Source organism: Coenobita brevimanus, chromosome 6, assembly GCF_032717465.1.
Source record: "Coenobita brevimanus isolate Jiangsu-jjx chromosome 6, ASM3271746v2, whole genome shotgun sequence".
NCBI classification, from domain to species: domain Eukaryota; kingdom Metazoa; phylum Arthropoda; class Malacostraca; order Decapoda; family Coenobitidae; genus Coenobita; species Coenobita brevimanus.
Window position 1 is genome coordinate 55,470,491 of NC_136959.1, and position 16,023 is coordinate 55,486,513.

Genomic DNA, 16,023 nt, shown 5'->3' on the forward strand with positions numbered 1-16,023 from the left:
ATGTTTTTTGTACTTTTCTGAAACTTTCTACCCATTGACTTTTTTTCATTTCTTTTTTAATGTTCTCCAATTTCACTCTCATCATTTTACTCTCCTTGTTTCTCATCTTCCATTCCTCTAACGTTTTTATTTTTATTACGGTACCTTCCTGGTTATATCAATACTCTTTATTTTCCTTTCGTCAATCTTGTTTTCATGGACTTCTTTTCCTTCCTATGTCCTTAGTTACGTTTCTTTCTTTCTCATCCGTTCTCAATACACAACTCTTTTTTTTTCCCCTCACTATCTTTTTCATATTTTGTTATTCTCCACGTTCTTTCCAGTCACCTCATGTTTAGAGCCCTTTTTGTTTTTTGTCTCCTGTTTTACCTTCCTTCATCTCTGTCTTTTCTCTACGTTTCTCCAGTCTTTTCCCTTTTTTCTTACCTTATTTTTCCCTATCGTTTTCCCTGATATTACCTTCTTGACTCTGCTTTTAATTCTTGACTTATTCTCTTTCATCATCTGCCTCACTTTCCTCACACCCCTTTTCCCTCATATAATTCTTCCTCATTCTCCTAGGGTTATCATCATTGCCTTCCAGTTTATTCTTGTCAGACTTGCTCCAGTATTTTTTATTTTCTTCTATCTTGTTTTTCACTTTCTTCCATCTCCCTCCTTGTTGCCTTTCTGTCCCTTTCTTTCTGTCTAATTCTTCCCCCCGTCTCTTCCTTCTCCTCACATTCTCACCTCTCTTTTCCTTCCTCGCTTTCATTTATATTCTCCTACGGTTCTCATTACTATAACTTGCTTTCTCTTGATCCACATTTTTACCGAGAGCCTTCCTGTACTCTCTTCTATTAACCCTTCTCCCATCTCCCCTTTTTCTCCATTCCCTCACCTCTCTCCCCATTACCATTCTCCTTCATGTTCCTTTTATCATTCTTTTCCTGAGACATTCTTCCTTTCATCTTTCGTCTTCATCTCTCCCTCCCTCCTTATTTCCTCCATTCTTCTACTTTCAAATGTTCCTGCTTTTTCTCCGTATACTTTTTCTCCCTGTACTTCTTCAGTTTATTCTTCCAAATTCTTCTTTTCTTCTTACGTTTTGGTTTTACTTCTGTTCTAAAAATTCATTATGTTAGATTCTCTGTCTGTTTCTCTCTCTCTCTCTCTCTCTCTCTCTCTCTCTCTCTCTCTCCTGAGAAAGAAAAAGTTACCCTGGTCTCCCGATAAAAACAAGTATTATCTCTGGCTATACACAAGTGCTCCGGGAAAATTGTTTCTCTCTCTCTCTCTTCTCGGATTTTCGGCTTTGTCTTTTTGTTTCTCCTTCCTTTCTCACAAAAAGTTTTCATTTTCTCAAGTTTACCTCTTACCTTATCGTCTTCAAATCCTTTCCACTCACTCTCGCTCACTCACTCTTTTTTTTTTCTCTCTCTCTCTCTCACTTTTTCTCTGTCATATTGTTTCACCCCGTTTTCTTTAGACATCTCCACTTTCTTCAGTTCATTGTCTTTGTTAATCTTTCCCATTTCTTCCCACTCACTCTCGCTCGCTCATTTCCTTTTTTCTTGTTCTCTCTCCCCGTCTTTCACTTCCTTCTCCTCCAAGATGTCTGCATTCTCGGAAATTTATATTCTGTCTTATCGTCTTTCATGTCTTTCCTCTCGTTCTAGCTCGCTCTGTCGCTCACTCTTTCCTCTCGTTCTAGCTTACTCTGTCGCTCACTCTTCTCTCTTCCTCTTTAGATATCTTTTACTTTTTCTTTCTTTCCTCTCCTTGTTAATGTGAAGATACCATTAGACCTGATTACACTCCACCACCGCCATCATTAACCACACCACCACCGTTAACCACACACCACCATCAGTAACCACACACCACCATCATTAACCACACCACCACCACTATTAACCAAACCACCACCACCACCACCACCACCATTAACCACACATCACCATTAACCACACCACCAATTAACCACACCACCACCACCACCACGACCATTAACCACACCACCAATTAACCACACACCTCTGCTAACCACACCACCACCATTAACCACACACATCCACTATCACTCACACTCAGCCACATATAAAAACACTCCACCACATTAACCACACAACCACAACCTACCACAACAAATCCTGCCTTGATTAACCGCACTTAGCCTCTGATTAACCAGCTGATTGAGATTACACAGGGCCGAGGAAAATCCGTCGGGGGGGGGGGTAGGATTTCTGGTGTTGGTTCTAGGGGGAAAGGCAATCAGGTTAATCCGCAATCAGAAGGGATTTGCGGAGGTGAGAGAGAGAGAGAGAGAGAGAGAGAGAGAGAGAGAGAGAATAGATGGAAGAGGCAAGAGCGAAATTCAGACGAGAAAAGAAGGAAGAAGACTTGGAGAGAGAGAGAGAGAGAGAGAGAGAGAGAGAGAACTGGAGAGACACGAAATTTAGCAAGCGGAGGAGGAAGGTGATGAGAGGAAGAGATTTAGAGAAAGAGAGAGAGAGGAGAGGGAGAGGCGAAAAAGAAGCGAGCACCAGGGCTGTTATGAAGAGGAGCAGCTGTGTGCGTGGGAGAAGCGAGCGTGGAGGGAAAAAAAAAAAAAAAAAAAAAAGAAAGAAAAAAATGTCCTCTTTCTCGTTGGCTTGGAGAGGGGTTCCTAACAACTCCTTCTCGGCGATTTAATTTGTACAGTAAAATTCAACCCTGTGTGATCGTACAGTGTTCAGTTTTGTTCTTGTAATCTCCAGATGATTTTATCCCGTTTAAGGACTGACTGCTGGAACTGTATGAAAGACTGAGAGAGAGAGAGAGAGAGAGAGAGAGAGAGAAGAGGGAATGGAAGGACAGTGAGTACAATGCCCGCGCCCTCCTGTTGGTCTAATCGCCCTGTGACACCGACTTCTTTCCTTGGTAGATGTTCAGCCCATAAAATCGAAACGTCACTTTTGGCTGATCCTCAACCCTGCCACCAAGTTAGATCCAGATCGAATGCCAACTGTTCGAATTATAAGGTGGAACATATGACCCTAACTTGTGATCTTGACCTTTGCCTGTTTTTAAATTCGAGTCACTTCATCCTTACCTTGCCTTTCCTTGAAGCCTTCCATCAAAACTGTTTATGCTGACCTAGCCATATGACCTTGACCTTGACCTTTGATTCATTATTCCTTCAAAATAGGAAAACCCCTGGACTGACCCTCATGTCTTTCATCGAGTTTGGTCTATATCGGATCTAAACTGTCTGAGGTATTTTGTTCACACACACACACACACACACACACACACACACACACACACACACACACACACACACACACACACACACACACACACACACGTATTAAAACAGTTGAAGTATAAATAGTGCTTCATGAAATGGAACACCTAGAGTAAAAAATAGAGTAAATAACGAGACGCTTGAGAAGTAATAACGCTGCCTTTGAAAATTAAAATACCTGAAAAACAAGGCTTCAGATTTAAGAAACAGATGAAACCTGGGAATTTAATCGTTCTGAGTGGGAAATAAGAAAAACAAGAAACATAAGTACATAAAAACAGGACTTGGATCTCGTAACGATATCCCTGTGATTGGAATGGCGTAAAAATAATAATAACTAGAAAGCACCCAGGGAGCGCCTACCTTCGCCAATGCCATTGTCGTTAAAAAGGATCCGGCTCCGGATCCATCTCAAAATTCAATCAATTCTTTCTTGGTCCATAGCCCGCCTTTCCACAAAATTTCATTGAAATTCAATGAGAACTTTTGGAGATATTGTGCGCGATACCCCGGATCCGGATCCGGATCCGGCCCAAAATTTAGTAATTTCTTCCATGGACCATGGCCCACCTTTCCACAAAATTTCACCAAAATCCATTCATAACTTTTTGAGTAGTCCTGATAACAGACAAACAAACAGACAGACAGACAAACAAACCAACGCGCGATAAAACATAACCTCCTTTGGGGGGGGGAATGATAAAATAAATGAATAAATAATAAAAACACTCGAGGCAGCTGGGATAACACAGATGCTGTTTTTCTGTATAATTCTGTTTAATCAGTGGAACTTTAAACAGTCTCTTAATCCCACGAATCAGATATTCTATTGGGTTATTCTTTTATGCTTCCAGATGGCTATAGTCAAGTAACAAAGGTCCCTGGTAATGTACGGCATAATGAAAAATATATATCTGTGTCTGTATCTCTCCCGTGTTGAGTAAAATCACCTGAAAGAATTAACAGTAAAATTAGAAGCCGTCACTTTAATAAAATGTTTAAAGTTACTCTATGCGATTTTGAAGCACAGAGTCTTTTTAACCTGACTATTTTTTTGTAATATATATGAAAACTGAGATACAAACAAACAATGGTTGATATGGATCAGCTCTTCTAAGGTTGACTCGTAGCGGCAGTAAGTCCAGTCTGGTATTTTATTCCATCTATCACCAGACGACTTTATGCAGCTGGGAGGGAGTCATAAGCGTCTGAGAATTAATAACGGCACCATTAATCGTCCCATAGTGGCATCAGCTCTACTGTTTTATTCCAGTCAAAGCCAGACGATTTTATTCAGCTGAGCGAGTCAGGAGCCGGAGTGGTACGTCTGCAATAGTGATTCTCTCTCTCTCTCTCTCTCTCTCTCTCTCTCTCTCTCTCTCTCTCTCTCTCTCTCAAGACAATTTTATTCAGTTCATGAGATAATTTTCGATCTGGAGGGGTTAGATACAGACTTCATTAACACCTCTACTCTAAGCTGAATAAAGTCGTCTCGTATTGGCAAAAAGTAATATATAAATAACATCCTTGGACTACGGGGGTTAAATAAAGGAGGGTTTAATGTCTAAGTCGATTACGCATTTTTTATTTTATTGTGATACTCCCAGTGGACTTTATTCAGTTAGGAAGGACAGCAGTATTACGGGGAATTAATAGAGACACATAGCTAAATGGTCTAGTTCGGACAGTCTCCCCTGAAATCAATAAACCCATCTAGTACTGAAGAAGAAGAAGAAGAAGAAAATGAAGTCTCCTCCCTGCCCATTTTTTTTGTGAGAGTGTGTTTCCGAAAAAAAAAAAATATTGCGTTCTTTTAGGCTAAGCAGTTTTACATGCCACTCTTAAACATGTCACCCCTGCAGCGCTAATACCCACCGTCCATACTGAATACATGCTACGGCTGTCTCGTTCATGACTGGTTTGATGGCACTAGAGTTTTCTATTCATGAAACTCAAATCATCACACTGTTCCCCGGCCCAGCGTGTGATCGAACTCGCGTCCAGTCAGACAGCATATCACATCTCTATCCATTTCGTGATATCCTTCAGCCTGGAAATATATGCCTGGGAGCGCGTAATAATCGGCCTAGATATATCCCACGTTTCCAGCAACATTTATTCGTCTCTCTCTCTCTCTCTCTCTCTCTCACACACACACACACACACACACACACACACACACACACACACACACACACACACACACACACAGCCTTGTACATTAACCATTTTACGTCCATTAACCACATTCCACCACAAGAAGAAGTGGGTGGTGGTGGTGGAGGGGATGGAGGTGGAGAAGGGGTGGAGGTAGGCGGGAAGTAGAGATTGAAGTAAACGGGTGGGTGGGTGGAGGAAGAGGAGGTGGTGGTGAAGGAAGAGGTGGAGGTGGAGAAATGGGTGAAGGCAGAAAAATGAGTGGAGACGAAGGTGGAGGTAGAAGAGGGGGTGGAAGTGGTGGAGGGAAGTGGAGGAGGGGGAGGGAGCAGAGGAGGTGGAGAGATGGAGAGGGGGTGGAAGTGTAAAGGGGTGGGGGGATATGGCAGAACCCACCGAACCCAACCAATATATTGAGTGTAAATTGAGCACAGGCATTTTTACAACTGTGGCTGGTGTAGGTGGTGTGGTATTGGTGGTGTGGGCGATGGTGTTAATGCTATGTGATGTGGTGGCTGTGTAATTCAGTAAGGATGCGGCCGTTTGATGTGGTGTGGTGTGTGATGATTATATGGTAGTGGTGTGGTGTGGCGTGTGGCAATGGTGTTGTAATGTAATATAGTAGTGTGGTGTGGTGGTAGTGTAATTGAAGGAAGGTATGGTGTGGTGTGTGATGTAAACGATGGCATGGCGTAATCTAATGAAGGTGTGGAGTGTGGTGTGGTGTGGTGTATTGCAATGGTGTGGTGGCCGTGGTGGTGTGTGGCAGTGTAATGTAATGGTGTGGTATTGCGGTGGTGGTGGTGGTGGTGGTGTGTAATCTGCGTGTAGTGAAGGTGTGATGGGGTTGATGTTGGCAGTGATGATGTTGGTGGTGGTAGTGATGACGGTGGTAGTGATGTAGTGGTGTAATGTGGTGAAGGTGTGGTTGTGGTGGTGTAATCTAGTGAAGGTGTGGTTGTGGTGGTGTAATCTAGTGAAGGTGTGGTGTTAGTGTGGTTGTAGTGCGGTTGTGTGGTGGTGGACAGTGGTGGTGCAATGTAGTGAAGCATCAGTGGTAGTAGGTAGTAGGAATTACCGGTAGCAAAGCCTAGTAACGGTGCGGAAGTGGTGTTGGAGTAATCTAGCATAGGCGTGGTGGTGTGGTGTGGTGGTGTGTGGTGGAACTAGGATGAATGTGGTAATGGTGGTGTAGGCTAGTCTAGTAACGGTGTGGTTGGTGGTGTTGGTATAATCTAGAAAATGTGTGGTGGTGTAGTGTAGTCTAGGAAATGTGTGGTGGTGTGGTGTGTGGTGTGTGCTCTGAGGGATTAACCCGGTTATCCTCAACACCTCTTTCTTCTCCCCCAGCTTCACACTCTGCATGCTGACTTTATCGTGTGTGTGTGTGTGTGTGTGTGTGTGTGTGTGTGTGTGTGTGTGTATGTGTGTGTGTGTGTTATACCCCCTCCCCCCACCCAACACACTCCAGATCACTGCTGCCTCTCAACGTGACCTATATTTGAAGCAGATTGCACTGCCCAATCTTCGGAGTGCAGGCTAACAACTTGCAAAACTTGGAAGTGTGGTGCGGGGACAAGTGTGATTCTGCTCTTTAGTCCAGGCTGGGCTGCACTGTTCCTTGTGGTAGGGCAGAGTGTTAAGGGTGATGTGGTGTGGTGTGAGGACATGTGGTTGTGCTCTTTAGTCCATGTTGTTGTGTGTTGTTTGTGTGGTTTGGTGTGGTGCGGTATGGTGTGGTGTGTGTGGCTGGGTGCGGTTTGGTGTGGTGTGGTGTTATGTGGTGTGGCAGGGTGTTGTGTCGTGGTGAATGAGGAGCAAGGGTCAGTTTATCATCACCTCATCACACCCAACGCCCACAGAATAGACCAATCACACTCATCACTCACCTCACCGCCTCGACTGTTTCCTTAACCCTTTCAGCCCGAGATCATCCCTTTACCTTGATTCTAGCAGCCGTCACGCAGTTAAATTAGCATGAAAACCCTCCCTTTCTTAGTGAAACGGTTAATGAAGTCTCCCCCAGCTTCTCCATTTCCAAAACTCTCTCTAAAGTTTAATGCATTCGTCTGGAAATAACAGGAACGTAAGAGGATGTCATCATGGTTAGGTCTAATAGGTTACAGCGTCATTACGTCACCACAGTCCTCACAAGCTGTAGCAAAGGGAATGTAGTATTGGAAAAGGCAGAGACGTTAATGCTGACAGTAATAGTAGTAATTAAAAAAAAACTACCATACGAATAGAATTAAACTCGTGAATGTAAAACTGGGAATATAGTATCAGGGTTAATCATACCAAACCGACAGTTCACAAAGGCAATAAAGAAAGCCAAGAAATTAAACGAATTCATTGTTTAAGAACTTGTATTCAGTCAGGTAATATCTTCAGCCTCTTCACCTTACACCGATTTGTTGTACTCTCACATTTGGAATACTGTGTTTAGTTTTGCTCACCAGTGCACGGGAAAAAAAAAAAAAAAAAAAAAAGGAATTCAGTGGAAGATGACTAAAGTGATACCTAGATCAAGGTAGAAATCTGATAACGAACGTTTAGAAATGGAGGTCTTTTAAACTTATCAAAGCCCAGGCTACGAGTCTGCGAGCTTTAAATCAGGCATATATATTTATAAACGACATAACAACACGGCATTTGGGAAATATTCACAATAGACCGGTTGAATTACGCTAGAGGCAATAGCTACAAAATTATTGCTAAACCATTCCAGGGAAATGAAGCAAAGCATTTGCAATTATGTTAATGAAATTGTCTGTCAGTGTGGTAGATTGTGATATATTAATAACATTTAAATCGTTTGTATAAATATATAGCTTTTCTTCCCAGCTCAAAACATTTACGGTAAATAAGAAAAAAGAAGAATTTAAATTCTATCAAGCCTATTTTCTCTTAACCAGATCACGTACCGTAGCAGCGTAACATTGTTAATCTTGTTACTTTTTCTTACAGATTACGATGTGAAGAATATAATGTCCATTCACTTACTCCAGTGAAAATTCCATGGATTTTCCTTTTTTACATAGTGAGCCTTCTCACTTCTACTGCCAGCTTCGACTGGGGGAATTGGTGGCAATATACTGCAACGAAATACCGATAAGTCTGTTGCTGTTTGCTTTTTAAACTGTTTTGTACGTACCACAACTACAACCTCGCCCGTCACCAGAACCATGACTACGGGCAACACCCAGCACTCGCCCCACCACCATCATCGACAACCCTCCCCCCCACCCAAGACCCTCTATATCCAGGTGATCCCGGCTGAAAATGGGGTGTCAGTCACGGATCATCTCGGTTAAGTGCCACCTCCCTCTCTCTCTCTCTCTATCTCTCTCTCTCTCTCTCTCCTATGTGTGTGTGTGTGTGTGTGTGTGTGTTTGTACATTTTCTGTATTAAATAAAGAATAACGTCAATAAATTTCCAAGACAGTGACTGCTATAACAACAGGATGGAGGGATGTAACAACACAAAGTACCATCACGCCCAGTAAAACGCTGCTATGCCTAAAAGAGAATTACGGCATGGGAGTATAACCAGTGTCTTCCTCCTACACAAACTTACGGATAAAACGTGAAGTCTAACAAAATCCATAGAATGTAAACTTAGGACAGAGGATCGGAAAGAATAATGACAGGCTTTAAAAATGTAGAAAAGAAAGTGTTTTAAATAAAGTAATTAATGAAGGTCAAGGGTATAATCAACACAGGAGGAAATTTGATGGGGAAGAGGATTATAAAGTGTCATGTGAAAAAAAATATAGAAAGGACTGATGCTGTGAAGGACTTGGCATGGAACTGAAAGATGAGGCAGAGGAAGATGAGGGTGTGTTAATGTCCATTTTAACCCTGCCTAGCCAATGACCTATTTTTTTTTATATTATTCTTGCTACAGCCAGACGATTTTATTTGTCCTATTGTGTCCTTTATTCTTGCCTCATCCGGACGATTTTATTAAACATTGAAGGTGAAATTTTTGGGCAGTGGACTGGGGGTTTACCAGCAGTCCCTATTAAAAATCCCTGCCACGAGATATCTCCCTGGAGCTAGTGAAAAATAGTCAGACGGCAGCAAGAAATTGGCGAAAACCGCCGTAGAAATAAGCGAGAAAAGCCGTGGAGATAAACGATTAAAGCCATGGAAATAAGCAAGAAAAGCCGTAGAAACTAGCGAAAAAAAAAAAGTGGAAATAAGCGAGAAAAAGCCGTCCTTGAGGTGAAGGGGTGAGCGTATGGGTGTGTGGATGGGATATTGGCATGAGATGGAAGAGTAAAGACAGGGAGCATCCGTCACTGAAATGGCACTGTTGAGGAAATATGTGTGTGTGTGTGTGTGTGTGTGTGGACAGCATGGGATGGGAAATAATTATGGATACGTGAAACAGGTGACATGGCGTGTCTAATTGGCATACAGTCACACACAGAAATTGGATAGGAATAATATGGTGAAATGGTTATATGTGAGTTTGAGGGAAGGAGACATGGAAAGTAGGAAAGAGAGAGAGAGAGAGAGAGAGAGAGAGAGAGAGAGAGAGAGCGAGAGAGAGAGAGAGAGGCAGACAGACAGACAGAGGGGGAGGGGGGAAGTTACTCGTTAGGGTATGTGAATGAATGGAAGCAAAAGAATGGACGAAGAACGGAAGTGGATGTGTGTGTGTGTGTGTGTGTGTGTGTGTGTGTGTGTGTGTGTGTGTGTGTGTGTGTGTGTAATGGCCCGGAACCAAGAAGATCCAATTTCAATTCCCACGAAAATTTTGGACTGGGTCTTATTTGCCTCTTTTTAGTCATCAAAACTGAAAATTAGGGACCTTGAATATAAATGGACGGTTGAATGTATTATTTTGGGGGAATATTTGTGTGCCATCCTTGTCAGTCACGCTCACGAGGCATGCAGCCCTCCACGTCACAAAGCAGCAAGAGTAAAGAAAAAAAATCATAAGAGCATGGGAGAGTTCTTGCCACATTTCTATCCTCTCTCTCTCTCTCTCTCTCTCTCTCTCTCTCTCTCTCACACACACACACACACACACACACACACACACACACACACACACACACACACACACACACACACACACACACACACACACACACACACACACACACAGGCCGTTCAACTGTACCAACTTTTGTCTGTCTCTCTCAAAGCACCGTGTTCTAACTTTTCTAACTTTTTCACCTTTTCCACATTCACACTTAAATTTCACCCTGTCACACACACACACACACACACACACACACACACACACACACACACGAATTCACTAATCTCTGCCTTCTCCTTTTGTATCTTTAAACCCTTTAATACGATTATGTTCTTTTGAAGAGTATTCCTGCTGCCATTAGGGTTTGTGTGTGTGTGTGTGTGTGTGTGTGTGTGTGTGTGTGTGTGTGTGTGTGTGAAACATGTATTTAACCCTTCCTGTTCGAAAAGTGTGTCAGAAGCTAAAGGGTCTGAAAATAGAAATAATAATAATAACAATAAAATAGTAGTAATAGCAGTAGTAGTGGTGGTAGTAGTAGTAATAGTATAGTAGTAGTAGTAGTAGTAATAATAATAATAATAATATTGTAATAATAACAATACATTCATCACAGACTTCTCTCACGCCAACAAAGCTTTCGATATTTGCCTGAGTGGAATAACTAAAATGCACCAACTTATAGTTTTCTGACTGGTACAAATTGCCTTGGTAAAATTAAAGTACTAGGAGTTAATGTGGATAATATCTCTTTGACTGTGAGATGGTTTTTTTTATTATTCTGTTTTATTATTCTTTATTTTGGGGGATGAGGGAGCTGTGAGTGTCCTTCCTTCCTTTCTTTATTTATTTCTTTATTTTTCTGTGACTTTATTTCTTTGGCTGATTTCTTTGTGATGGAGTTATATAAGCGAGTTCTTTATTTCCTTCAAGCTCTCTTTCTTCTACCTCCCTCGCCCTCTTTCTCCTCACCTTTCAGCCTCCTCCTTGTTCCCTTTTCTCCTACCTCAACATCTTCACTTCCGCCCGACCCAACTTTCTTCCTCATCCTTTCCGTCCCGTCTTCCTCTTAACACACACACACACACACACACACACACACACACACACACACACACACACACACACTCGCAGCTCCATCTGTCACTACGGGGACGAGAACGCGGGCCCCACCAGACTACCAATGAACCTCTCTTCCCCTCCTTTTCCTCAGCTTCTCCCTCCTTCTTTCCTCCAATTTCCTCCCCATTCCTCCGAGTTTCTCCTTTTCCTCCAATATACTTTTTTTTCTCCGAATTTTCCCTTGTTCCTCCAATTTCCCCTTTTCCTCCAATACATCGATTTTCACTCCAATATACCTCATTTTCCTTTTGCTCCATTAGCCTATCCCGCTTTCCTCTAATTTCACCTCTTTTCCTCCAATTCCCTTCCGCCTCTCCTTCATGCAGGATCCAGACCCGTCGCTACCTCTCCGTCGTCCTCCAAGAAAAAAAAAAAAAAAAAAAAAACTGCCATTTTCCTGACATCTCTTGAACGGAATTTGGACGCCATTTTGATTTCAGAATTAGCATACGTGGACTGTAAATCTGACTTTATTTTGTGTCCAGAACAATTAACGTGACATTGGACAAATCGTGCCATTTTTCTGTTTTATTCTTGTCACTAGCAGACGACTGTAATTAATTTGATTTTTCTTTTTCACAGTGTAGAGGTTGAATTGTTTTAGCCTTCGTTTTTCACCTAAACACAAGACGCCTAGTAATAAATAAAATCGCTTGGAGACAGCTGGAATGAGATGAATAACACGCCACCACTGACGTTGTATAGGACTGTACCTGTATGTGTTTGTCACCTTATTCTTGCTATTTCCAGGGTGGATTTTTAAAACTGGGGTAGTAAGGTTTAAGCTTCATGAACCTCCTCGCCACTGGAGATTCTTCTTAACATGAATAAAATCTTCTAGTAGTAGATTAAGAAGAAAGGATGTGTATCGTAGGGAAGGGATTAACTCCGGGTTGCATATTTACATTACAGTGCCTTTGTTGTAACCACACGAATATCCGTAACCCTTTTCAGCTCATATGAAGGTCAGTGTAGTCAGACTGGAGGATTGATCTGACTACTAACCAAGGCAAATCACCCCTGCCTCAAGCCGGAGACTCAACAAATTTCATGCAAAAATGTGATAGTATTCAAGCTGTGGGAGTGGCCTGGTTCCGTCGGGTATATGCAAACCGAATTCAACGATGAAGTTAATTCTATCTGTCAATATCACAGTGGTAAAAACGTTACGGTTACACTTACGCCACACACGTTGCAGTAAATGTACCGTCGCTTCAGCTCCGTCTGTTGTTTTCATGTCAGTACATACAGATTCACGTGAAGCATGTCAAACCAAGTGCCCTACAAAAATGTCAGCCCTATCCAGGCAAGGGTTTCAGAGACAGAAATATTTGTAGCAGTATTTCAGCGGGCGGGGGCGTGCGTGGGTGGCGTGGACGGACAGGAGAGGACAGGATGGGCTGGGCTGGTGGTGGGGGGCCGGTGAGGCATGATCGGCGTTTTAAGGTGGGTAATGATGGCGCCGTGAGAGTACAGGTCATGGTTTTCATATAGGAGAGAAAAAGAAAAAAAAATTATGGCTCAGTGTGGGTAAAAATAAAGGTTTTCTCAAAAGAAAGAAAAAAAATTATCCATTCTGATCTTATATATAACTGACGGTACCCATTGCTGGTATAATGCGTCATACATATAAATTCCCGTATGCACGAATATGTATGCCCCGTGCACGTGCATGCGTCTGTGTAAAAGCAAATGCTGTGTCCCGCTTCCAGCCACAGTATGAATATCTGCCAACGGAGGACCAGGAATTCGACTCCCTCCCGCCCCTTTTACTCTTCCTTTCAGCCACCTTAATACCTCGCATCCTCCTCCTCCCGAAACTCCAGTGTTCTAACCTCATTTGGTAGACTCATACTGTGGCTGGGCGGGGAGAAACAACATTTGGCCGACAGTGTACATACCTATTGCGCCATAACGCCACGTGTGATGCTTCATGCTTGCTGGGTCAACGAATAATGGTGGGGCACAACTCCTATATAAGCAGTGGGGAAAGCTCACTAGCACGTAAGGTAGAGCTGAGCCTGCATTACACCAACCAGAGTGAGGGAGTGGGTATCTTTGCTTTCAGTATAACCTAAGGTCGAGCTTTAGCACTTAGTCAGAACAACTAGGATATATCCCATCATTAATTCTTACTTCAATATATATGACATGTCTGAAAAGATAGTGTGAGTGACCTATATTGATAACGTACAATAATGAATGTTGTCTAGCGTACCTGAGAGAGAGAGAGAGAGAGAGAAAGAAGGGGGGGAGGTTAAAGTCTATGCTTCTTGTATTGTGTGCGAGGAGATAATCTCAGAGTAGAGATAAAAGGAAGGGGGCGGAAAGAAGGCGAAGGGCTGAGCTGAGAGTAAAGACGGAAGGAGAGTGAGTGGGAGGGTAGGAGAGGGGAGGGGAGGGGAGGGGTGAGAGGAAGGGGAGGGGAAGGGATGAGAGGAAGGGAGGGGAGGGAAGGAGTGAGAGAAGGGGAGGGTGGGATGGACAGAGAAGATGTCTGGGAGTAAAGATGGAAGAAGGTTGAGAGAAGGGGAGGAGGGAGGGAAAGAGATGGGAGGTATGAGAGAAGAGGGAGGGGACGAAGAAGAAGAGATGAGACGTCAACAAAAGGAAGGTGAGGGATGAGGGATGAAGGAGTGAGGAAGGGAAGGAAGGAAGGACAGGGGGATGAAGGGATGACGGGGGAGTGAATGGGAGAGAAAGAAGTGAGGGAGGGAAAAAAGAGTGGAAGGGATGAAATGAAAGGGAGATGAGGGCACGGATGAGCGTGATAGCTGCTACAGTATGGTGGAAAAATGTTCACTACTGAAATAAAAGAATCAGATCATACCGTAATAGCAATGTAAATACCAGTGTAAAACAGTAAGCTTGGGGTTATGTTCTGTGGCGTTTACGTTATGACTGACGACTATTGCAATTGTGGCTGATAGGAAATATGATCCCGCGTTGATGATGTACGGATACGATTATCTAACTACAGACTAGGTGATTTAGATGAGTAACTAATCTCGCCCTGACGAATTAATGATTCGGTGATTTACATGGAAGCTTTCATGGTGATTGAAGGATGGAGGTATTGAGCACGGAGGTGTGGTTAATCACGGAAATGGAGTGGATGCGGGATGAGTTATATAGCCAATAATATGAGGATAAAGTAGGGCCATTAGGACAGTTGATACCAGACAGCTGATGTTATTTCCCTGCAAGAAAGTCACCACCAGTCTGTTACAGCATCTGTCTGTCTGTCTACGTATCTCTCTATCTGTCATCAGCCGGACGCTTTAATCTCGGAGCGGGTGACCACGGACAAATCGTCTCCCAGTCACCCTGTCCTCCACCAAGAAAATACAAGAAGTGAAATGTAAGAAAGTCTAACCTTACTTTATAAATTACTTTACTTCACCTTAATCTGACTCTCGCTCATTCCCAAGTCAGTGAAAATATAATCATCGTATATCTGATGCAAGACAATTACATCCAGCGTCATGAAACAATATATAAACACTATCACAATACAGAAAAAATAGGGAAATAATAACAAACACAGGATCTGAAATGAAGAAACTGTCATTACTCACCATCTGTAGGAATAAACAAGAAACACAACCACAAACTAACTTCTATCGCCATTTTGTGGGTCGGGCGGGGTGTGGGTAGGGGTGAGATGGACTTCTGAAGGCAGCCATTTTAAGTGATTTTTTTTTTTATTAACATTTTCTCTGCGTTTTAAACCACGAATTATTGTTCCTCACAGACCAACAGTCCCCCTAGGTAACAAATTGATGGCAGGGACACCGGTATAACTATCAACGTAACTGTGGGCTTGTCTTTGGTCCTACTGTAGGAGACATTAGAGGCTTTGTATTTAGCACCATTTCCACAGTGATTTATTTTTGCACATTTCGCCCTTAACATTCGCTCCTGTGTTATTTATATCGTTTCAGTATCTACACAGTTTGCCGCGGTAACATGGAAGAGGATACTGTGGCGTAATGTTCGGAATAAATCGCTGTGGGAGAGGTGATACGAAGCCTCCTGTCACACATTCACACATACTACGATCCTCGGAGTGATGAATCTGAAGCGGCTGACCCTCCCCACTACACCCACACCCTCCCCACGACACCAACACCCTCCCCACGACATCCACACCCCTCGCTCTTCACCTTTGCTCTAACTTTGCTCTAACTCCATCTTGAATGTAGTGATTAGCGCTAGAACGTGGTGCTAGTCACGAAGAGGTGCTGTGGAAAGGATGCAGAGCCGCAGTACCATCATATCGAAAAAATTACGAAAATCACTACCAAATTAAAGTGAACGAACCACAGCCTCTCTTGCTTTGCGATTTATTTTTGTCTGTTTTACCTCAATATGATCCTGTGTGCTATTTAATATTTTTATTCTCGACACAGTTAACATAAATAAAAATGAATATTAACGTCACTTGGAAAAATAAGCTGTTTAGGAAGAGGTGCTTGGGTGC

The 16,023-nt window shown here is 42.8% G+C and overlaps 1 protein-coding gene across 1 annotated transcript in view; it reads right to left on the reverse strand.

Moving 5' to 3' along the window:
* LOC145401283 (growth hormone secretagogue receptor type 1-like) overlaps positions 1–16,023 on the reverse strand; it is a 174,147-nt gene that overhangs the window by 109,377 nt on the left and 48,747 nt on the right. The window lies entirely within an intron of this gene.